At 40.9% G+C, this 23773-nt stretch overlaps 1 protein-coding gene and 1 long non-coding RNA gene across 4 annotated transcripts in view; one reads left to right on the top strand and one right to left on the bottom strand.

Annotated features, from left to right (window-relative positions):
- LOC127572107 (rho guanine nucleotide exchange factor 4-like) overlaps nt 1-23773 on the bottom strand; it is a 351573-nt gene that overhangs the window by 161351 nt on the left and 166449 nt on the right. The window lies entirely within an intron of this gene.
- LOC127572109 (uncharacterized) lies at nt 1838-22740 on the top strand. Its single transcript, XR_007956574.1, has 3 exons — nt 1838-1946; nt 18782-18885; nt 19252-22740. It is a non-coding gene; the product is annotated as an uncharacterized LOC127572109 (long non-coding RNA).

The following is a 23773-nucleotide window of genomic DNA, read 5'->3' as shown; positions in this document are numbered from 1 at the left end:
TCACAAATTTCTGGGCAAATGGAAATGATTTCTAACACTGAACTTGTCTTGGTTTTATTTATATAGTGAAACAATTACATTGGATCAAAGATTTCAATCTCCAACTTTCCTCATCTTGCTGGCACTGCCTACCTATTCTCAGTTCTGATGAAAGATCCTCAACCTGAAATGTTAACTTTGTTTCTCTCCATAGATGCTGGCTGACCTGCTGGGTATTCACATCATTTTCTGCTTTATTTCCTACTTCTTCTCACGTTGACTGCTTATTACGACTTTAGCATCCAACCAACACTTATTGAACTCTTCACTGTCTAATATGTGAGTAGCTAACACCAGTAAATAATCATCCTGCACTTCTAAAAGGATGACTGTACTTTATCATTCAACTTGTCATTCATAGCTCCCAATTCAAATATAGGTTAGGGGTGAGATCTGCACATGGTACGTTTTAGCACGCAGCCCAGATTGGGAATAAGGGTAGCATGAGGTACCAGTTCCTTGGAGGATGAGATCCCGTAAGAAGTCTGCAGCAGAGGACTCCCATGAGGAATTTAAGGGGCAAAGACTGATGGGTTTGCACAATGAAATGGTTAGTGCATAGTTGGAAAACTTGAATATGCTGCCCAGAGCCATTTTTTTCCAGAAGGTGCCTCCATTTTATGAAAATGGTTAAAAACAATTGTTCTGAACAATTGAAGAGCACGTTAGCTGTCTGCCCAGTGTTACACCTCTGTTAAACGTGGCTGTGAATGGTTTCAAGGCAGGATTTAGAGCTTTTATATTTCCACATCTCTTCTGATCAAACACCATTCTGCTTTGGGGGTATAATTTCGCTCTTCAATTTTAATGCCTATGTATATTCAAAAATCAGAATAGCCATGCAGTGAACTGGAGCGTGGAAGCTTGCCATCCTTCCAGTTCCTTACAGCATCCATTCTGGGAGCTGGACTAATGTCCTTGGTCATTATTCAACCAGAGAAGTAGTTATTAAGTCACTTGAGAATTGCAAAATAGGCATTATTGTAGTCAAGTAATAATTGGTTCTATTTCTGCTGGGCAAACAGACAAAATCTTATAGAACAACCCACTCAGTAGAAGATTGAAGTAATTCACGTTTCTTTTCGTTACAGTTAGAACGATTTAGCAGCAAAGTTATCATTCTTCTTTTAAAATTGGAAAAGATTCCCCTTGATGGTTGAGGCTTTGGCTCGCCAACTTGTGCAGTAAAGCTGCAGTAAATTGTAGAAGGGCTGAGAAAGTCTCCCTTGTGGTTGTGTTTAGTCTGATGATTGATGACTGCACAATGGGGAGTCTCTGAATTTGGCAGAGTAAGAAAGACTGAATATAAAATGATCAAAACTCCCTATTTTCACAAAACAGCAGCTGGAAGAGAAGAGAATTGACTGCATGACCAGTCTGGACAAGTTTGAAAGCTCCAGTGTGGGTATTGAATAATCTCTCAGTTAATTATAAATTCCATGTCTATCTGCAGTCATATATGCATTACAGTAACTCCTTCTCCCTCTTCTCTTTCCAGTCAGGGGCACATGAAATCTGGAGGTAGTTTTCTCCTGTTTCTGATATTTCTTATGACACAGAAGCAGGTCATTGGACCCATCAACTTTATGCTGGCCCTCAGAACACAGTCCACAGACCCATTCCCCCACTTATTTCCCTGTAAGCCATTCTCTCTCTCACAAGCCCAACAACTCCCCCTGATTTTCCTGTCACCACCTACGCTAGAGGGCATTTACAGTAACCAATTAACATACCAATCGGCACGTCACTGGGATATGGGAGGAAACCAGAGCGCCTGGGGGAAGCCGACACGGTCAATGAAAGAATGTGCAAACTCCGCACAGACAGCTTCAAAGGTCAAGATTGAACCTGAGTTGCCGGAGCTGTGAAGCATCAGCTCTGCCTGCTGTCCTACATGTTGCCCAGAGGTACACTCCTTAATATTTTGTGGCAAGGTTGCTTCCGAAACCTCACATAGAGTTTTTTGTATGATTATTGGAAGGACCCGTGTCTTGTTTGTTCCTCCTTACACATGCCTCTGTTTCCAATAACCTTTAGTATATCACGACCACCAGTACAAGATAAATGAGTTACCATTACTGAGATTCTTCCTTCATGAAAACTTATTCAGCCAGTTACTTTGTTCGCCCAAAACAATGTGCAACCACATAAATGGTGTTAAAATGCATCATTGCATTACTTCTGAATGAGAAAGTTGAATGAGGCTGGCAGCCAAGTGCTTGTTCTTCACCACTGTGCTTCTTTTAAATGAATATTTTTTTTAATGAAATGTGCACATGGTGGTACAATTTTCCACTGATGCCTATCAACAATTATTCATCACGCCTGATGTATATTTCTGGATGAGGTTCCATTTCTTTCTTTACTAGTCTTTAAACATGAACTATGACTGCTTCAGCCTTTCTGTCTGATTTATGTTGCTTCGGTTATGAATGGGATTGCAGTTTCATGTTGAGTTTTTTTGGCCCATTCTTGGAAGAGAAAGCTCTACATCCTCAAGCTGGGAGCACGGATATTCCATTCATTGTTGCTAATGGGTGGAAAATCATGTTTGGATCTGTAAAATTTTCTGATGTATATTCCAGAGAAGGTTAAGATTTGAACTGGTGAATACAAGTGGAAAATAGTATCTCTTATTTTAATATTTTCTAATTAACTCATCATTGAATGTTTTCCATAGCAGAAATAAATTATAGGGATTAACTGATGATAATGCACGCACTTTCCTTGGTTTCTCAGTGTAATTGTACACGCAATACTAGCTCTGGCGGCAGGAAACAAAGATACAGGTAGTCCACAACACTGCTAAAGGTGGCCAGTGTCCAACAAACCTGCTTTCCAGCATCTTATTGCATGTCAGCCAAGCCTTCACCCCACATTATGAGTTAGCAATGTAATTTTAAAATATTGACCTCCATGGACAATACTTCTGAGAATGTCAACAACTTAGTGGTAAAGTCACACTCGCAACTTGTCAAAGACTACTTCTGTTCCAGTTCTGGGAGCTCTAAGTCCAGAACAAGATTACCTTGCAAACCTGCAGTCTTTGAGTATCTCCCAAAACCCAGTTCACAATTTCCTGCTCTGTTTTGCAGGAATTAAATGTTATCTCATCATCCTTGTGGTGTTCCTTTTAAAAACACACTGCAATATATTCAATAATAGCTAAAATGTGCAGCAACTGCTCCATTGCATGTGTCATAGCAGCAGAATACTTGCTTAGTTAAGATTACAAGACTATTTCAAAAGCTTTTTTTTGTAATTATGTAGCTTCAAACTGCAGATTTTTCTTTCAGCGACAACCATCAATTTCTTTTTATCTAAAAGTCAGGGCCCAAATCTAGAACGAGCATATTTTTGAAATTCCTAATATTGTAAATATGAAGTATCACTTCTCTAAATCACCCTGTATAGTCCCATAAACAGTTAAACAAATTCACTCTTTAGTGGCAATCCTCAAAAGAATTTGCAATATATTTAAGGCAAATGCCATACTAGTCCAAGCCTGACTTGCAAATGTAGTCAGTTACTCTTGAATTTCACACGGTTCCCAGGCTCTCACAATAAACTGGCACTGATGTTGTTCTCCAGAAGCAACAGTGTGAATCAAAAGTCTTTTTTTTAGGGTTAGTCTTTTGTAACACAGGGTCTCCATTTCATGTTGTAATTATCTGTCATTTGATATCCACCTTTCAGCAAAGGACAGTTTTGGCAACCAGTACCCTGCCTACAATTGCTTTTTCTTCCAGCATGCATTAGAATCTTTCAGCAGGGGCGAGGGGAAAGTTTAAAACTTTACCTTTTAAATTCACGGCAGAGCGAGGAACTGTCAGTGCAAACTGGTGTAAGTGAAGGCAGAAGAAGTGAGTTGCAAACCAATAGCATAAAGGGGACCATTGGAAGTCCACAGCCGAAAGCAGTCATGCAGAATACATCAGATCTGTTCAGTAAGTTTCTGGTGAGGTAGCCTCCAAAAGACGCCACAAAGTAGTGACCTGCAGAACCTGTAGTGTTGCCTGTGTTGCACTGTTGAGGCTGACAGATGTTTGGCTTCAGACTGAAGGAAGTTCGTTTTTTCTCCCCCTCTCCCTGTTCATCAATCGGCAGCAATGAACTCACGTGTTTGGCTACTCTGTCTTGTTATTTGTGGAGCTTAAGGAGAATTCGTGCCTCTTCGAAGGAATCCGAATACTTAACACTTGATTCTCCAAGACAAATCACCAGCCCGTTTTGTGCTTGAACTTTCTACCTCATTTGCATGACACCTCTGACTCTCGTGTCAGTTCTGCAAGATAAACAGGACTGTGTACTTGTCTAAAAAAAACAAGAACTGTCAGGAACAGTTTGCAAGCTCCCTCTGTTGATTAAGTGTTACCCATGCTCCTTGACACATTCCTACAATTTTATTCTGTGGTTCAAAAGAACACAGCTTATCTTTAAATCAGAATGTTGTTGGTTCAAGATCAACTGCACAGACTTGACGATGTAACCTAGGGCTCCTAGGCTGACACTCCCAGAGTAACGCTGAAGGAGGGGAGGAGAGGTTGCTTTGTTCAATTGACCAACATCACAGCAGATTAATGATTATCGAGTTATTATCATAATGCAGGATCTTGCTTTGCGCAAGAGTCATGGTCATAGAGCTGTACAGCACAGAAACAGGCCCTTCGGCCTAGCACGTCAATGCCGACCCTTTTGCCCATCTACATTAATACCATTTGCCTGCATTAGGGCTGCATCCTTCCATGCCTTGCCTATTTATGTGCCTGTCTAAATGCCTCTTAAATATATCTGATTCCATCACCTCCTCTAGCAGGCGTTCCAGATATCAACCACTCTGTAAAAATATTTATTCCTCCTATCCCATTTAAAACTCCTTTCACTCAACTTAAACCCTTGCCCTCTTGTTTTTGATATCCCTACGATGGGAAAAAAATTTTGACTATCCGCCTTATCCAGACCGCTCATGATCTTACATACTCCCATCAGATCATCCCTCAAGTTGACAACCGTGCTTCCAACACAGTGCAGGTGACCATACACTGAGATGCAGAAATTATATACTATGTATGTGCATATTGTGGCCTAGAAATTCCTTGGCTTTTGGAAAGGTATGTTACAAAGCTGATGCAGTGTAAGCCATTGAATGTTTGGCTTGAGGGCACACAACTGTGCACGAAGCCAGAAGCATCTTGTACAATAGACAAGGAAACATGCTTACTTTCTCAAGGATCTTTCTCTTGCTCATTCTGGAGTCAGTGGAGGAAAACAGATCGTCTAGCTGACCAGTGCAGAGGTGACAGAGGAGGGTGGAGGTCAGGGGAAGGAGGCAGGTGTTGGGGAGAAACCGAAGCATCAGTTGGGTGGAGACTGGGAAACCAGTTGGGAAGGGTTGAGTCAATGAATTGCAGAGAGGAGATATCAGATTCATTATCAGCCACTGGAGCGGTGGTGGGGGTTCGGGGTCACATTCAAGTTGAACGGGTTAGGGGCCTGAATGGATGAGGAAAGTCAGGAGGCCCAAGGCACTGCCATCACAAGTGCTAAGTTAAAGTGGAGCTACCTGAAGCTGGTTCCCAGCATCTGACTCTGAGGGCTGGATCCTTCGAGGCACATCTCCTTCAACTTACACTGAAGCAGGCCTCAAACATTTTGCTCAAGCCTGCTCCTGCAGGAGTTTCCTGTACTCTCCGCTGGCCAGACGTGCATGAGAAATCATGGTGGGGGCATCCAGACATGTGTTGCGCACATTGCTGTGCACCTCCATGCCTGAACAAGGAAAACAGGAGTTTCACCATCCACAATTTCATCATCCTCCAATTTCATCCAACACGCCTCTTTAAATAAAATTCAGTTGTGAGGGCACACGGATATTGCACCGCACAATTGACGTTATCTACAGGCTAGAGGTAGATACAGTTGTGATGAATAAGTGAAGATAAAGTAGTGAATATGTTTATCAGGAGCTTCTAAGGTATTGTCAAAGACAATGCATTCTGCCACATCACAATATACTACATTCTGATTATCAGTGTTTCATATACTGATTGCTCCAGTTTCGGTGGAGCTGTATTCCAACATCACCAAAACTGAAGCAATCTATTATATCTGGAGGTGCTCAGAAACTGAGATGTGTCAGCACCACACCTATCATTCCAACACAGTTAGTGCAGTGTCAGAACAACAACATATGAATATCTTAAAGAAAAAAGTAACATTATTTAATTTTTATATATTTAGAAAATCTAAAAGGCATTTTGAATAATTTCAAAATATTGCACTGCACAATTGACGTTATCTACAGGCTAGAGGTAGGTACAGTTGTGATGAATAAGTGAAGATAAAGTAGTGAATATGTTTATCAGGAGCTTCTAAGGTATTGTCAAAGACAATGCATTCTGCCACATCACAATATACTACATTCTGATTATCAGTGTTTCATATACTGATTGCTCCAGTTTCGGTGGAGCTGTATTCCAACATCACCAAAACTGAAGCAATCTATTATATCTGGAGGTGCTCAAAAACTGAGATGTGTCAGCACCACACCTATCATACCAACACAGTTAGTGCAGTGTCAGAACAACAACATATGAATATCTTAAAGAAAAAAGTAACATTATTTAATTTTTATATATTTAGAAAATCTAAAAGGCATTTTGAATAATTTCAATATCCCTTCGTTGATTCTTTCTTACTGATAGAATTATGGATTCATACTGGGTGGAACTAAAAAAAATGTTGGTGGTTAATTTTAAACCTTTAATAATAAACTGGTTTTACTGGAGTTACCTCAGTCCTATCTAAACAAGTGATACTTTCCCATAGCTGCAATGTTAAAGGGGAAACTGGCCCAGAAAAAGAATCACATTGAATTGGTGCATGATCACGCAGTAGCAGACCTTGTCCACTTGTTAACAGGCTGGCAGGACCAAGGCAAATTGGTCTATGTCCAGTACCAGAGAGGTGAGGGCATCCACCCATGACCACAGAGACAGTTTACTGGCCACAGGGGAAATTAGCCAGATTATACACTGGGTTCCAGGGCAGGGCCTTAAGGTGGCTCTGTGATGGGGAAGCATTTGCGATGGATATGGCATGGCTAGTAAGTTTGTGGATGACACCAAAATTGGTGGTATAGTGGACAGTGAAGGGGTTATCTAAGATTACAATGGGATCTAGATCAACTGGGGAAATAGGCCAAAGAATGGCAGATGAAATTTAAGTTGTACAAGTGCAAGGTGTTGCACTTTGTTAAGTTGAACCTGGGCAGGACTTACACAGCAAATGGTAGGGCCCTGGGGAGTGCTGTAGAACAGAGAGACCTAGGGGTACAGGTACATAGTTCCCTGAAAGTGGAGACACAGGTAGACTGGGTGGTGAAGAAAACATTTGGCACATTTGCCTTCATCAGTTAAGGCACTGAGTACAGGGGTTGAGACATCATATGGCAACAGTACAAGTCATCGGTGAGACCACATTTGGAACATTGTGTGCAGTTTTGGTTGTCCAGCTATGGGAAGGATGTCATCAAGCTGGAAAGGGTGCAGAAAAGATTCACACAGATGTTACCAGGATTGGCAGGCTTGAGTTATAAGGAGAAGCTAGATAGGATAGAATTTTTTTCCCTGGAGAGTAGGAGGCTGAGGGGTGACCTTATAGAGGTATATAAAATCATGAAGGGCAAAGATAAGGTGAATGGTCACAGTGTTTTTTCTAGGGTAGGGGAGTCTAAAACTAGAACATTGGTTTAAAGTGAGAGAGGAAGCATTTAAAAGGGACCTAAGGGGCAACTCTTCCATTCAGAGGGTGGTGGGAAAATGGAACAAGCTCCCAGAGGAATTGGTGGAGTTGGGTGCAATTATAATGTTAAAAAGACATCTAGATAGGTAGATGGACAGAAAAGGTTCAGGGGGGATATGTATCAAATGCAGGAAGATGGGACTAGCTCAGGCAGACAACTTGGTCGGCATGGACGAGTTGGGTCGAAGGGTTTATTTTGTGCTATATAACTCTAGGACTATGAATATATGTTGAGGCAATGGTCGCCAATGACCCACACATTAAAATTATTCCTGCCCTTTCCAGCCACACATTAAGGTATCTTTTTCTCATTTACTTGTTTGGTTCTGGACCTCTGTAGTGCCTTCAAGAGCCACTCATTAGACTACATATGAACCAGGCAACCCTGAGTGTGGCAGCTCCAATTGCTCATCACTTTCATCGCCATCAATTCCAGGACTTTAGATCTAAGACAGTTAAAATAGTGCATTTCCCTGAGACCAGTAAACCACCTCTATGGTTAAGACTGATGCTTCTGGTATTATGTTATAGTTCCAAGGAATATGATGCCCTTTTGAAGTGACCACCAAGAATAACTCCAGAGCACTTGAATCAGTACAAAAACAGACTTGTTTTCAATACTGTTTGGCTTTGACAGGTTGGCTGTCAAAGTCTAAGCATTCATGTAATAGTTGTCTCCTATCACAGATCATTCTTGACATCAGTAATATGAAAAATACTGCAATCTCTTACTAAGGAAATGCTAACAGCAGACTTGGAAAACAACAATAGCATCAAGCAGAGTCGACATGGATTTATGAAGGGCAAGTCATGTTTGACAAATTCATTGAAGTTTCTTCAGGTGGCAACAAGCAGAAATAGATGAGGGTGAACAAATAAATGTGATGTACCTGGAATTTTGGAATGCCTTCTATGTACTTTTTTGTGAGGGGTTATTGAACAGAATTGGAGCACATGGGATTGGGAATAATGTTACAGCATGGATTGAGGATTATTTACTGGACAGAAAGTAAATTTTAGGTTGACAGGCTTTAACTAATGGAATGCTGCAGAAATTGGTGCCGACTCTCAGCTGTTCATAATCAATGTCAATCATTCAAAGGAATTGGATGAGTTTTCTGGTGATACATGTGGCACTGAGAGCTGTGAAAAAGATGCTGAGAGGCTTCAAGGGAAATATAGTCAAGCTCACTAAATGGATGAGGTCATGGAGGTGGCATATATTGTAGAAAAATGTGAAGTTCTCCACTTCAGTAGAAAAAGAAAAACAGTGTATTCTTAACCTTACCTGAACAAGGAAGGAGTGCAGCTATGGTTTATTTGATTGATTCCTGAGAAGGCAGAGTTTGTTCTAGGAGAAGGGATTAAACATTCTGGACCCATACTCTCAAGAATTTAGAAGTGCGAGAGGAAGTTTCATTCAAACATACAGAATTCTTACATGCTTGATAGTGTAAATGCAGGGATTATTGTTCCCCTGGCTGGAATGTCCAGAACCAGGGTCACAAGAAGGCTAGGGAGTTTCATTTGCTGAATTTATTCAGGACAGAGGTAAGCACGGTGGTTTAGTGGTTAGTGTGACACTATTACAGTGCCAGCGACCTGGGTTCAATTCAGGCTACTGTCTGTAAGGAGTTTGTATGTTCTCCCTGTGTCCGCATGGATTTCCTCTGGGTGCTCCGGTTTCCTCCCACATTCCAAAAATGTACGGGTTAGGAAGTTGTGGGCATGCTATGTTGGCGCCGGAAGCGTGGTGACACTTGCGGGCTGCCCCCAGAACACTCTATGCAAAAGATGCATTTCACTGTGTGTTTCGATGTACATGTGACTAATAAAGATATCTCATCTCATTTAAATTTTTGGATATTAAGGGAATCAGGGGAAATGGAATTAGTGCAGAAAAGATGGTGTGGGGGGAAAGAACAGTCTTGATCTTATTGAATGGTGGAGCAGGTAAAAGGCTCCAAAGGCCGACTCTGCTTCTGTTTCTTATGTTTATCTGTTCTAATTACTGAGGAAAAGAGTTTTCAAAGGCCAGGACTTCAAAACAGGCTCTAAGCTCATGGTTTCTTATCAGTATGGGTTGCTGCATGGATCAGAGACAGGAACGCCTTATAATAGACATCTCAAAGCACTGCGGAAGTACCACAAATAATGTCTAGCTCCCATCTCATTGGTAGGGTAAGTGAATGAAAGTTAGGGCTCTCTCCCAGATGAAGATCCCCAGCATTGAGGCACTGATACCTGACAAAAAAAAACTCCTGAAGTAAACAATCTCCTCTCCATCAAGACAGCAGATTTCCAGGAAATAAGGGAAAACACTTAAATGACATCCTCAAAGTGGCCTTGAAATATTCCGAGGGAGTTATGGAAATCCCCGGCCTTTGACCCATCAAGATGGAGCAGGAGCATTGACCACTTTGAGTCTTTCAGATGGGAGAATGTGGATGCCAAGTGCAATTAGCAGAAAGAATCTGCAACAGCCCATACAACCTAGACTGACCCGGGCAGGTACTTACTGCCACATTGGCCTCAGTGATTTCCTTAAAACCCACACTAGTGTTGAATCCAGTGCTCTCAACCGTTTCTGGTTATCACACGTAGTGAACTGAATTAGCTGGAGACCAGCTTCAGTGACGGTGGATCTCAGATGGAAGAAGAGACGGACCATCTATTCAGCACTTCTGGCTGAACATGGTTGTGAATGCTTCATCTGTTTCTTTAGCGCTCACATGCTGGGCCCTGCTCAGGAATACTCTTGGCACCTCTCCTCCTCCTGGTAATTGTTTAATTGTCCACCACCATTCATGACTAGACGTGGTGGGACTGCCGAGGTTGGCTATGAGATCGTTTGGATTTATCCAAGGCATGCTGATTTTGCTGTTTAGTGCAGACGTGTAGTCCTGTGTTGCAGCTTCACTGAGCCGGCAGCTCATCATTTTTAGATATGCCTGGTGCTGTTCCTGACAAGCACCTCCACACTAATGATTGAACTGGGGTCGGTCCTTTGGCTTGGATCGTTAGGTAGAGTTGGTAGAATGGAAGAGTTAGGGATATGTGGAGCCAGGAAACTACAGATTGTCGTAGTGTACATTACTACTGCTGTCGATGGTCCAGAGCTCCTCATGGATGTCCAGTGTTGAGCTGCCACATCTGTTCTGACACTATCCCACTTTGCACATTTCTAATACCACATGACATGATACAGGGTGTTCTCAGTCTAGTCTCTGCCTCCGCACAGACTGTACGGTTGTTACATCCACTAATGCTGTCACAGACAGCTGCATCTGCCAGAGGTAGATTGGTGATTTAAAGCTAACTGGTTTTATCCCTCTTGTTGGCCTATTCACCACCTGCCACTGGCCCAGTCTGACAGGCAGGTCCTTCAGAGCTCAGCCAGCTCGGTCTGTGGTGTTGCTACTGAGACGTCCTTGGTGATGAACATTGAAGTCCCCCACCCAGAGTACATTCTGTGCCCTTCATTACTTTCAATGTTTCTTCCAAGTGCTTTCAACATGGAGGAGCACTGATTCATCACAGTAATCAGCAGGGAGTTTCCTTGCCCATCTCTTTTGACAACTGGCTAAACTTGGGGTGTCTTTGAGCTGGCTGTCAATGTTTTATTTTGTTTTGTGGTCAGGGTTTGTTTACACTTTATGCAATCCCACCCCCCCCCCCCCACCATTCCCCACCTCCCACCACCCCACCTCTTCTCAGCCCTACTCTCCTCCCACCTCAAATGATGTTATTTACGTTTGCAAGTTCCTGTTGATATACACCAGCCTTTCAAATGAGGAGGGGGCCAACTTCTCCTGGCAAATTCCCAGTATGGGGAACCACAAGATTATTCCATAGGTCAGCAACATACACAAGTAGCTTACAACTGACTGCAATCTTTGTATCATTGTGTGCTATGTACATTATGAGTTCCCACCGGGCTTCACAATTTATTTTACACATTAAATCAATTATGCAATGCTTAAAAGCATAAGGTGCATGGTTGAATTTCTAGGATTCATACTTTAGTCCTTCATTAAAGTTGGCTGCTCTATATTATGTAGCTCTAAGAATAAGTAGTCCAGCAAGGATTAATGAGAATATGTAGTTCTGTTGTACAGTTGTAATTTTTCTCTTTGTGTGGATTTTTAAAATTCAATCCACACTTGGCTTGAAGCTGTTTCTTTCCTCCCTGCACAGAGCAGTGATTTTCAGTCTGGAATGCAGACTGATGGTTCGCTCTTGCTCCTGCTATTCCTGGTCAGACAGCTAGGTGGAAACATCCCATAGTGACTGATCCTTCATGTTTCTTCCTCCCAGAGCACAGAGTGGAGGAATTGCTCATGTGTATGTGTTTTTTTTTGTGGGTTCTGAAATGAATCCGTTCCAGAAAATTCTGGACACTGTTCAAATTTAGCTCATTGGAAGCAGAATAAGTTCATGAAATGAGATGAAGTGAGGAAAAGCTTGAAGGAATGATGAGTCAGCCTCGGGAGTGAAAACAGAGCCTTCCAAATCTGGCAGTGTGTTTAGGCTGCTCATTCACCAAATTGTACCTGGCTCCAAACTGCTCTCAACTTGAATCCATCTCCTTTGATGGCTTTTGTTAACTCAGTGGTGGCTTAAATATGGGCAATTTAATCAATAATGACTAATTGTGGTGACCACATCTGAAATATTACACATGGATAACTCCCTACCTTTACCACATAAAGATATTAGTAACTGGTCAATTAGTGCTCACGGCAATGAAAGTCAGCAATGAAAAAGAGTCCTACCTGTACTAAAAGGGAAGTATCCAGAGACACCAATTGTAGTCTATGAACAGCCATCTGCCTTTGATAAAGATTGAAAATCCCAAAAGTGGTTGAACTCGTAAGATAAATATCTTGTGACCACATCTTCAAGATATGATTGTTATTGCTAAGCACAAGAGAAATATCTAATGAGGCTTGATGATTGTAACCCCCAGATATTAAGTTCTAGGGTATTGGTGTTGGAATTGGTTTATTATTGTCACGTGTACCGAGATACAGTGAAAAACATTTGTCTGCGTACCATTCAGGCAGATTATGCTATACAAGTACTTAGAGGCAGTAAAAGAAAATAGAATGCAGAATATAGTGTAGCAGTTACAGAGGAAGTGCAGTGCAGGTAGACAAATAAAGTGCATGAGGTAGATTGGGAGATTAAGAATTCGTCTTTAACGTATGAGAGGTCCATTCAAGAGTTTGATAAGAGCAGGAGAGAAGCTGTCCTTGAGCCTGGTGGTACATGCTTTCAAACTTTTGTACCTTCTGCCCGATGGGAGATAAGAGAAGAGAGAATGACTGGGGTGGGAACATGGGTAATACCCTGCTGAGGTAATTTAAACCTGTCACTCTGAGCCGCGTAAGAAACTACATACTGTTGCAAAAAAAGTGTGCTAACTTTGTTTGGCCAAGTGGCTTATTCTCCTTTTAAGTTCGTAAGCAAGTGAACCAAACCAAATTTCACCCCCCCCCCCCCCAAATAAAAGACTTGTCCCTTGGAATATAAACTCTCCTTATTGTATTATTTTGTTGTCCATTACTATCTCCTTTGGGAAAGTAGTGTGTCTACTTCAGAGGGCATTTAGAATTGACCACTCACCATAAGCATGGGTCAGACTAGATAAGGGTGGCAAGTTCCCTTTCCTGAAAGATGTAAATGAACCAACTTTCATGTTCTTTATATAGTACTAGTGCAGAAGTTGCAGCTTTTATTAAATTCAGCCTCATGATATGGCACAGTGGGATTTGTAACATAACTGTGGCTATAACCAGATGGCCATACACTCAAGATTTAAGAAAAGGGAATTCACCAATGACTTGTATTTTGTCAATTTCTCATAAGTGCTTGATTACTAGTTTGAAAATGGTTCAACTTTTCTCAACATTGACAGGAAAGAATGATAGACATATGTTCCAAGATTTTGTGTAATTGAAAGTGTCTGTTTTTTGGTTACTAATTGTGATCGTGGTTTTGGGAGAATGCACTTGAGTAGGAGCCAGGTTTTCTTGTTTTTTTACCAAATAGTAGAGTCAGATGATAGACTGCCAATGACTTTGCTGCCCAATAGCTACTGCAATATTGGACAGAAACAGGCAATGGGAGCAGATACATTTGTATAAGTGCGGCTGCAATTGTCAGTTGAGAACAATGTGGTCTTGGAATCAGTTGTGAGACTTGAATGCATACATCGGGGATGATTTTCCACAGCAAAACTGAAGGAATGTTACCCTACTGCAAGTGCTGCTTTGTAGATTATCAGCACTGTCTGATGAATGAAAGATACCAGAGAACTATTGAGCCTCTAGTGTGAGCGGCAGAATTTGGGGGGCATGTGGGAGGTTGATAGGAATGTGGGGAGAATAAAGTAGGTTAGGGTAAGATCAGTGTAAATGGGTGGTTAATGGCTGGCGTGAACTTAGTGGGCCAAAGGACCTGTTTCCAGGCTGTATCTCTCCGTGACCCTACTTCCACTGGAAGGGAGATTACATAAACAAATAATTAAAGAACAATAATTAAAACACAAAGTTAAATTAAACATTCTGAAACTACAAGGATAGTTTTTTGTTTGTTTAAATAAATCATCTGCCAATGTTTTACAACATATGAAGCAGAAAACAAGCTTTTCTATTGAAACTGTCAATATCAGTTTTATAAAGGCCAAATGCAGTATACAATTAAGTGATTTTAGTTTGCTGAATGCCCTGATTTGTTTTAAATCCAAACAGAGGAAGGAACAAAGAGGAAGCTATTACTTACATTGGGTCAGATTCTCTTCTGTAATGTTGAAGTGGTTCTTTCAGTTCTCATGTCAGGGAAGGGGAGATCTTGGGAAGAGTTGAGTGCTTGGCTTCAGTTGTCAAGTGTTTAATGCTAAATGATGCTATAAATTTTCTGATTTTTTTTTGGCAACCCCATTCATCAGAAGGCCAAACTTAGTTCTCGGAAGCCTTCAATCATAACCTCAGCATTCTTGGCAAGAGAAATGGAGTAGGCCATTTTGAAATCACAGTCAGTGAAAACAATTCATTCAAGAGAGGTCCTCTTGAACAATGCAAAGAATATGGAGCTGTCTCTGTTTAAACTGTTTATTCAGAACTTCATTGACAACCAAAGTCAATTTATGGGGTCTTGCTTTTTGGTTTATAGAATTAACATGACAGCGAAATTGAATGGAGACCCATGACTACAATCACAGCATTTGTATTTCTCTTAAATAAATTTTGTTTTCAAACAGGAAAGAATAACTTGAATCATATTGAAAGAAGCAAAAGATTCAGAACTCTCCTGAGAATGACCCAAACATTTCTGCTCATTATTTCTTCACAGAGGCAGTATTGCTTTAAGTAAGAGATGCTTTCCACCCATCACCTCAACAAGGAGAAATAAATATCTTGACACATTTGTATTATGGGCATTGAAACACCTAAAGTGCTTCATAAATACTGAATGTAACTGCAAATGTGACATGGGAATTACCAGATTAAATAAAGACAATGTAGTCCATATTCTACAATCGTACTTGTCATATGATACAACAAGAATGGTGTTCTTGACCAGTCATTGCAATCAATCCCTATAAGTTGATCTACAACAGAACCCAGGCCTGAGGCAAAGTAAACCTCAGGGAAGAACTTTTATTGGTACAAGTTCATCTGTTTCTGTTGGGCATTTAGCACTTGTCAGACATTAATTAAATTGTGTATCTCCAAAAAACAATGGAAGTTTTGTTTCAATAAATGCATTACTAACTTCCATGGCGACTCAGTGTGACTGAAATATTAGTTGTACATGTTAACTTTGTTAACAACTCTCTGCCACCTGCGTACGCACACACATTTTGTAAGGAAAATCCACCCACATTTAGTTTTGTGCAAGTTCTGGGTCAACAGCATGCTTGCTCTTCCAATTTTCATGGTTTAGCAATAAGGAAGTGTTGTATCAGGTCAATTTTCTAACATTTAGAATTATATTCAATGATATTTTTTCCAAAGAAAAGCCCTTCCAATTTTTACAAATGCAGACACCAAAACAACAGATATCTTGCTGGTGTGACATTTTCCAGGCATGGAGAGTAAGGGAGAGTAGTTGATATGCCAGTCTCATATGGTGATGGACAGCATATTCTGTCCCCTTTGGCCTCTCTGGATGCTGAAACTCAGTAGAGGACAAGAGAGAGGCTGAGTTTTCAATGGCAGGAAACAAAATAAACAAAGGACTTTTTAATGGAACTGTGCAAAATCAATTTAACCTTCACTTGAAATATTTTCACTGCTTTATTATGGTAAAATCTTTGTTCATTTGCTCAGGAACAGCTACTTTCCTACAACCATCAGGTTCTTGAAACGACCTGTACAACCCTAATCCTACCTCAGCAATGGAACACTACAGACCACCTCTTGCCCAACCACGGACCTGTCTCTGATTGTATCTTTTTTTTGAACTAATGTCTTGTTTTTGCACAGTCTTTTGTTTTACTTCTCTCTCTTCACTGTCTTATATAATTTATATTCTGTCTGTTGTCTGAATCTATATGTCTGTGATGCTGCTGTGAGCAATTTTTTCATTGTACCTGTACCATACTTGTGCATGTGCCAATAAACTTGCCTTGACTTAGTTGGTGGAACGTTGGCTACTCAGCATTTTTTGAAGGGGTAAGAAATGCCCAACATCTCACATATGCTCATCAACATTTAATAGCCCAAAGAATGAAGAGATTTGGAAAGTTGATGAGTTGAGACCACACTGAGCTGATGCCAATACTTACTGGCTTTCAGCTTTTAAAGATAGATTGTGGAATTTACAGTATCCAAAATCCTGCCTTCGCACCTGGGAGACTTGCTTTGTTGAGAAACCAGGTCTAAAAAGCCTTGCTTAAAAACTGAACTACCTCTTCAATTAAGGTCTACTTATTGATGAGAATAGTTACTTTTTAATCATTTTTGTGAAACAGTACACCTTACATTTAACCTGACTACAGGCAGATAGGTCTTAATTGATTTGCATTAATGTTGATTGAATAGGTACCAGCTGCAAAAGTGGATGGCTATGCAAAGTGATAAATGAAAGACTTGCACTTACCTGGTCCTCAGTCTGTGTCTGAAGTACCTCTGTGTGCCTCATATGCATTTAAAGCACACTAACTCTTTCCACACAGAAGGCATTATAGGTGTGTTTGCATGTGGAAAAATCCCATAAACTGCAGAATAGCTAGTTAATATTTTTATTGATGGCTGAAGAAAGAACTTTGGCTTGAGTATTGGATGAATTCCAGACAGAAAATTAATCATGGTCTAACTGAATGGTGGAACTGACTCGAGGGGCTGGTCGCCCACTCCTGTTCTTATGTTCTTCTGCAATTCCCTAATCTTTTTCAGAATTTATTTCAGGACTGTTAAAACCCACCAGAACAATCAGTCAAGGCCGTGGTTTAATATGTCTGCCAAATGACAGCAGCTCTAATATTACCCCATTCGTTCATGACTATGCCACAGTATCAGCCTGAGCAATGAACTCAAGGCTAGGAGTGGAGCTAAAACAAAGGCAAGAGCATTATTGTGAGTCACACCCCTCACCCAGCTCCAATTCATTGGCTAACACGGTGTTAGTAATAAACAAGGACAACAGCAATAATTTGCCCACCTTTTCTGAAACAAGAGCAGCTCCTCTGACAATATTGAACTCCCTCAAAACTGCACAGAAGTGTAATCTTGGAATTTGTACTTACTGATTTGGATCTGTTGGCAACATTACAACTTTGTAAAATCAATTTTCTAAAACTCAAGAGTACTCCCTGAAAGTTGCTGATAAAATATTGGGGACAAGCCCCAACATCACTTGCAAATCTAACCTAGATTGATAGTTTTGCCTTCCAATTAATGGAAGTATATCCATTTCCATCATTTCAGACTTCAGCTGTTACCCTGAGTTAGTTCCATATTTTTCATTGAGGAGTTCTGTGACAGTCCTGTAGAAAACTGGCAACAGCCAGGAAGTCGAAGACTGAGTTTCAAAGTGTTAGAAATAATGTCTAAAGTGGGATTTGAAATAACTCATATCTTACTAAACCACTGTTCTGTGTGTAAGTAAAGAGTGCCTTCAGGAACTGACTGTACCCTGTGGTATGACTTGGATACTTTGTTGGACCAGGCACTACTAGTCCAGTTACTACCTTCCCTGAAAGATGTTCTGCTGATAGCTCTGTCTCTGCTATTTCACTATGTAAGTAGCAATAAAAAGAAACCTATGGATACCACACTTACTTCCTCACTATTAAATACACCTGTTTTTATCACACTTATTTTTAGCATTCTCTTTGGTCATTCAGATTCCTGTACACCACTTTAATTTACAGTCATTTTTTTAAAGCAATTTCTTTTCTGGATAATGCCTTATCTCCAAAGGATCTTTCCTCAGCAATGAGGGCAATTAAAGAAATAGCAGAAAGCAGAAAAAAATAAGGTCCAATTGTCCTCTGGATGTATGATGGTTTCCAGTTTAACTCCAGTGAGAGTGGAAGATGAGCTAATGACTTTCTACTTAACCACACCCATCCCTTCTGTCAAGCTTGAGGAACAACACCTCATATTCTGGTTGCCACATTACAGTTTTCCAGAATCATTGGATTCAACAATTTCAGATAATCAATACTTCCAGCATTTTTATTCTGGATTTCCAGTATTCCTTCCAAATTCTTTTTGTGATTTCAGATAACCATTCTGCATTTCATCTCTTCAAGGCTTTTGTTATCTTGGAGTATGATTTATTTTGTCAGTTAATCTCTCCTTCTTTACCACCAATTATGCCTAAATATAATAAAAGGTCATCAACCTAAAACATTAATGTTTTTCCTTTCTCCATTGATGCTTCCTGACCTGCTGAGTATTTCCAGCATTCTCTTCCATCTCTTTAGGGATTTTCCATTTGAAGAGCAGATGTTCAATGCACTCTCCAACTCCCCAGAAATGGACAGACCAGTGGTGTATTTCGGAGAAGTGGATTTACTCTTGACCTCCGGTGTGTCTGTGTGAAGGTTGCATATTCTCTCTGTGACTGCATGGGTTTCCCCCGGATAAACTAGTTTTCTCCTAATCCCAAAGGCATGCAGGTTGGTAGGCTAACTGCCCTCTGTAAAATGCCTCAGAGTGTAGGTGGGGAGAGTTGATGGGAATGTGGGGAAAGGATGTTACAGGGAAATTAGAGGGGAACAGGATTGCACTGTGAGCCAGCATACATTCAATGGGTCAAAATAGCCTCCCGTGTATAGAAATATAGTGATAATTTCTTCCATAGCAATGCCAGACACTAGGAGCATCCTGTATTTCTACTGAACAGCTAAATTGTGGACAGCAAGGAAATAATTTTGTTTTGATTGCCTTTCAGGGACTATAGAAGTTGCAGTGAGATTTTCCTGGATCCACAAGGAAATACTCAACTCCCGGAAACTGCAGTGGAACCTCCGTATCATCTTCTCCCACCAGCCCCCTCCCATCCTGACCCTGTTGGGCTCCCTGAGGCCAAACAGGAACTACATCAGGAGCCCACCAGAAAGTAGGATAGAGCCAGGCATGAAGATAAATGGTGGTCAGAAATTCAACCCACTGAAACTGAGGGGCTGTTGGGGGCAGAGAGGAAACTCAAGCCTTAATCTATTGCGGAAAGTCTGAGCACTTATGAAATTATTTAGAAGGAGGGAAGAAGTAACTTTTATGTTTTGCCATTCACAACCTAGAGTTCCCCCAAAACACTTCACAGTCAATAACCCACTGTTGTACTGTGGGAAATGGGGCATTTGTAAACAGAAAGATTCATCAATAGCAAAATAGTAATGACTAGATAATCTGCTCTGGGTGCACAATGTGGGATAAATAATGTACAGGCAATAGGAAAGAACTCGCCCGCACTTCTATAGACTGTGGTATATGATCTTTCACTTCTACGTGAGAGCAGAGGAAGGCTGGTTCGGCATCTCATCCCAATTCAGCACCTTTTTCAGTAAATTACTTGATTGAAATTTCACTCTAGACCTTGGGCTCAGGTTTATGAATGTAACTTGAACCTATACCTTTTCAGCAAGTAGGCAAAAGAGACATTTTATGTATCTAATCCTTGGCAGCCATGCCTTCAGCAACCTGGATAATATTCTTCCAAATTTCCTAAATCTGTTTGCCTCCCTTATTCTCACACCTCTTTGTCATCTGTCACAATATCAAATCTTGCTTGATAACTCTCCTGTGAATGGCCTGGAGATGTTTTATTATGTTATAGGCTCTATATAAATGCAAGCTGTTGTTGTTGAACCAAATCTAGTGGCTTTCAGGGAAAGGTTATCACAGGAGGGCAAGGTCATTTTAACAAATTCTGGTTCCACAACATTTCCTTCAACCTATTTATTGAACATAGACATAGTACAGCGCCGGACAGGCCCTTTGGCCCACAATGTTTTGCCAAACTAATTAAACCAATGACTCCTAATTAATCTAATCCCTCTTCTCTGCATATTGACCATATCCCTCTCTTACCTTTTTCAATCCTGGGAAAAGGATACTGGCCGTCTAGTCTACCTGTGCCTCGCGTAATTTTATAAACTTCTATCAAATTTCCCCTCAGCCTCCTCCGCTCTAGAGAAAGCAGCCCCAACTTGCCCAACCTCTCCTCATAGCACATCCTCCAAACCAGGCAGCATCCTGGTAAACCTCCTCTGCACCCTCTCCAAAGCCTCCGTCCACATCCTTCCTGTAATAAGGTGACCTGAATTGAACGCAATACTCCAAATGTGGCCTAAGCAAAGTTTTATAAAGCTCTAACATAACTTCCTGGCCCTTCAACTCAATGCCTCGACTAATGAAAGCAAGTATGCCATACGCTTTCTTTACCACCCTATCAACCTGTGCGGCCAAGATCCCTCTGATCATCAACACTATTAAGGGTCCTGCAATTAACTGTGTACTCTCCCTTTATATTGGATCTTCCAAAGTGCAGCACCACACATGCCGGGATTAAACTCCACCTGCCAGTTCTCTGCCCATATCTGGAACTGATCTATATCCCGCTGTATCCTTTGGCAATCTTCAAGGCAATCCACAATGCCACCAATCTTTGTATTATCTGCAAACTTACCCCACTCTACCATATTTTCATCCAAATCATTTACATATATGACAAACAGCAGAGGTCCCAGTACAGATCCCTGCGGAACACCACTCGTCACAGACCTCCATCCAGGATAAGACCCATCCACCACTACCTTCTGTGTTCTATGGACAAGCCAATTTTGGATCCAATCAGCCAAGTCACTGTGGATCCCATGCATCCTAATTTTCTGGATGAGCCTACCATGCGGGACCTTGTCGAATGCCTTACTAAAATCCATGTATGCAACATCCACTGTTCAACCTCATCACCTCCTCAAAAAACTCAATCAGATTAGTCAGACATGTCCTGTCCCACACAAAGCCATGCTGACTGTCCCTAATTAGACCATGCTTCTCCAAATCCTCATAAATCCTCATATTTGCTATCAAACTATCCTGCAAAACTGAATAACTACACTCTGACTGTCAGTAATTCTCCAGACAATAATGAAATTCAGTAAGCATAGGACCAGCCCAAAGAAAGTTATAGCCTTTTCCTTTAGTGTTTATAATTCTTGCATTCTCCACACGTTCAGAATAAAGCCTTTCAACACATTTAAACAATATTTTCTGAAATGATTTTGAAATTTTCAAAGATTTCTAAACCTTCAAAATTCAAAAGAGATTCATTAAGTCAGGAAACACATATTGAGTTATGTGTTTATTACAAAAAAGTCAGGGTGAGCCCATCTTGCAACAGTCCAGGCAAACATCCCCAGGGGCTGCACATAATTACTGCCTACAAATTTGCTCCTTTCAACCAATTAGGAAACAAATGAAATTTGACATCTGCGTTGACGCAGTAAATGCATGGTCAGATTATTTACACCAATGACTTTCTGAAGAGGATAAGCCCGTGTTCAGTTGTTATGCCCTTGGGAAAAATAGACTAGTACTGTCAGCATTTCATTCACACACCATTCAACAAGTCAAAATGGTACCTCTGTGGCGGGCCAAGTCTGGTGGTTAAAACTCCTCAATAATACACTCCATAAGGCTACAAATTGTTCCACTGGAGGGGTCATTGAGGTAAATGCCTGTCAGGTTATTCAGAGGAAGGAACAATAACATACATGGTGTTGAGGTAACATATTTTCTTCTGTGATAACAATTTTAATTCTTTTCTCAGTTTGCTCTGCTCAAATTGAATTGCTTGTTGTATTTTCTTCATCACAGCACTGACTGAATTTAAAAGGGGCTTAATTGACTGCAAAATGCTTTGGGACATCCCAAAGTCATAAAGCCAAGATTTGCTCCTTCTTCAATTCAAAAGGGCATTATCTGAATGTCAGAATGTTAGACACTGTCTCTATTCCTATCACAGTGCAATAGAAAATCCATTTCAGTCAATGTTAAGACATCTCTGTGGCACAGCATAACCCACTGTAATTCAGTTTTCCTCTCTGATTTTCACATCTCTGTTTACAAATGACTGGGACTATGGCATTAATAATAATTTGCAAAATCATGCTTGACTTACTGACGACAAAGAAAAAATACAGGCATTGAAACATAAAAATACATTGTGGCGACTCACCGTCTAGTCGGGCGAACCGGCCCGGCAGTCGGGTCACGCGGTGTCGGAGCGACGAGGCCCAAGATGGCGGCGGGCCTCGTCTTTCCAAGCGACGGGGAGAACCCGCGCGCGGGAAAGCCCTGATGACGTAGGACTTACGTCATTGCCGGTTTTTTGGGCGGGAGTTTTCTCCCTTAAAGGGCCCGCGCAAGGCGGGAAAATAAAGCAGTTCTGTTTGGCGATCCTCCGAGTGAGTCTTGTTTTATTCCGCGGTAGCAACCGCTACAACATCAACATTTTAGACTCTTAAATAAGTTGATAAGTTCAGGTCCTTTTCTATTGAATATGCATTGTTAGATCTTATCACGTTGACTCAGTACTAATGAGCAGCGTGGCATTACAGTTAAATTGCTGGATTAGTATCCAGTGGCCCTGGATCATTGATACAGCAATAATTAAATATAAAACCAGTATCAATAATGGTAACCGTGAAACAACTTAGTATCATGAACACCACAGTTACTGATGTCTTCAGGGAAATAAATCTGCCTTCTTCACCCAGTTGAACTTGTACGTGACTCCACATCTTTCAGTAGGCTGATCTTAACCAGCCAGTGAAATGGCCAGGCAAGTCACTCCGTTTGGTTCCTGAAACAGTATCACGGGCTCTTCTCTATTCACCCAAGAAGGTGGAGAGAACCTCTGAAAATGAATCCTTCAAAAGGCAATCTCAGCAGCAGCACACCATGCCTTCAGTATCACATACACATCAGCCTAAATTAAGTGCTGAAATAGGACTTATATTCTTCTGACCCAGGTATGGGTGGTGCCACTGACACAAGACATTTAATACTGTCAATGGCCAAACTCAATCAGCCCTTCAGGAGGTCTTGTGGGAGACTGCCTCCTTCCTCCACCCAATGTCCTCATTACAATTTAGATGTAATAATTATTTCTATCTGATTTAATACACATTAATCTTCTGTAAGATAATAAAATTCTCTAATTAAAACCTTGAGATTCAGTACTTAAGAAGGCAATCTATACAGCTCATTCTTTTCATTTATTTTCTGAACTTTTTTGACATTTTGCCTATATCCAAACATAAGTAAAATTTGTGGGTAGTCATGCCTTTTACATTTTGTTTTTAACTAACTGATATCTAAAGGGCTAAACCTTGCTGGGTCAGGACAATGTGTGGCATTAATTAAGAATTTTTCTGCAACCTTCAGCTCAAAGGTGTTTTGTACCATCA

This window comes from Pristis pectinata, chromosome 6 (assembly GCF_009764475.1).
Source record: "Pristis pectinata isolate sPriPec2 chromosome 6, sPriPec2.1.pri, whole genome shotgun sequence".
NCBI classification, from domain to species: Eukaryota; Metazoa; Chordata; class Chondrichthyes; order Rhinopristiformes; family Pristidae; genus Pristis; species Pristis pectinata.
Note: the sequence above shows the minus strand (reverse complement) of the source record. Positions and strands in the feature narration are given on the sequence as shown.